Source organism: Oryza sativa, chromosome 2, assembly GCF_034140825.1.
Source record: "Oryza sativa Japonica Group chromosome 2, ASM3414082v1".
Taxonomy (NCBI): Eukaryota; Viridiplantae; Streptophyta; class Magnoliopsida; order Poales; family Poaceae; genus Oryza; species Oryza sativa.
Window position 1 is genome coordinate 4798045 of NC_089036.1, and position 1914 is coordinate 4799958.

A 1914-nucleotide genomic window follows, 5' to 3' on the forward strand; every position below is an offset into this window, starting at 1 on the left:
TTATAAGGTCAAACCCAACTGATGCAGCTATAAGTATGAAAAGAAGGACAATATCTAGACAATCAAACCGTTGGATGTTTCATAGAGTGGTGAATATCCTATATAATCTAAGTCAACGTCGGTATTTAACCTAATCGGCTGCCTTCTAATAACAGACGTTAGCCGATTGGAGGTTAGATAACGATATTGCCGGAGATTATATGGGATATATGATAACTCGACGAATTATATAAACAAGATTAGAGTATCATAAAGATGGAAGCACTAATCCCGAGAACGCAAGACGCCATAACAATAGTTGAAGATCGAAACCGATGCAGCTCAACCCGAAAGTAAGAACTCATCGAAACAAAACGAAAGTAAAAGGGTGGCGATGCGCCAAGATTGTATTGAACGTGTGTTAGATTGATTACATAGGGTTCGGGGTCTATTTATACCCGAGATTACAAAATATGTCCATATCGTACATGACTCTTATCTCTAACAAACTCTAAGATACCATAAGTCTTTGCGGCAGACTTTTGCCCAAAACATATCTCTAAGGAAATTACATGAAATGTCATAATTAATAGATACAATTGCCTTTTCAGGACTCTATCCATATGTGGCAATCATTATGAAGCACATTAACTCAACCCGACAATGCATGCCGTGTCATATTGTCGGATTCGGCTCAATCGGCTAACCCTGTCCAACTTGGACTCTGTCGATCCTGATCGCAACCGACTCGGACTTCAGATACTTACTCTGTTTCCGGAGTGATCTCCATCTCGTACTCCGCTTCGATCCCATCTTCATCTCCGTTACTTGGATTACCAAATTTGGTCGTTAACAAAGGTATAATTAGATTTGAATTACAACTCTTATCTTCCATTTTTATAAGTACAAGTATGCAATTGTAATATCTACATGAAAAAAAAAACATAATTGACTTTCATACTCAACTATAATTTGTATAACAATTAGATTCAATATATGGCTCTTAGCTTCTGTTTTTATAAATAAAATTGTTTTTTTACACAACTATATTGAACAATCTACACCGCTATATTTTGAATACTATAATTTAATGGCCAAGATCTTTCTTTTTATTCTTCAATTAAGTGAGAATTTTTAGCCTCTAGAAGAAATGTGTTGCCTTCATCTTTTATCTATTTTTTACTATAGTAGATATATCGGTAGATATAAGTAGATAGGTTTATTTTTTTAACAATATATGGATATAGATTTGTAAGGTTATGGATAACATATACCTAATAGTAATCAACTAAGCTTGGCGGGGCTCATCATATACCAAGTCCTATATGGAATCATACCACGTATATAGAAGGAGTTCCGGATAAGGAAGAACAAGTAGAGTTCTACATGGAAACTGTAAGAACTACTCGGATTGTATGCATATTGGTCTCCTAGTTCTACTTGGACAATGGGACATCTATGGGTATAAATACAAGACCCATTAGGAGGAGAGGGAGAGGGAGAGAGACGAAGACAACATCTGTCAGAATAGACACCAATACACGCCGCCGGACATCAACATCAGAAATAAGCCTAGACATACCCAATCTGGCGCCTACGGAGGATGACAAGAGGGATCTGGCGCTATCTCTAATCTTGCCGGGTACTTATTCAAGGAGGAAGACTACCCTGTCGTCGACAACGTGTTGGTGTTCCATGCTGCCAAGTTGACGACAAGTAGATAGGTTATCTCAAATATTGTACTTGTGTAATTCTGATGAATAAGAGCAACATCGGCTTTGGCCAACAGGAGTAGGGTTATTACCTGATTCTGATGAATAAGGGGTCCGAACCTGTATATACTCCGTCTCTTTTACCTCAATCTCGCATATACCCTGGTACCAATGATCACCTTACTATATAAATACAGTAGTCGTGATCTAAAACATTGACAAG

At 37.5% G+C, this 1914-nt stretch overlaps 1 long non-coding RNA gene across 1 annotated transcript; it reads right to left on the bottom strand.

Moving 5' to 3' along the window:
- Positions 1 to 1303: 1303 nt before the first annotated feature.
- LOC136355054 (uncharacterized) lies at positions 1304 to 1914 on the bottom strand. The gene is made up of 2 exons (XR_010739105.1): positions 1784 to 1914; positions 1304 to 1677 (listed from the first exon to the last, which is right to left on the bottom strand). It is a non-coding gene; the product is annotated as an uncharacterized lncRNA (long non-coding RNA).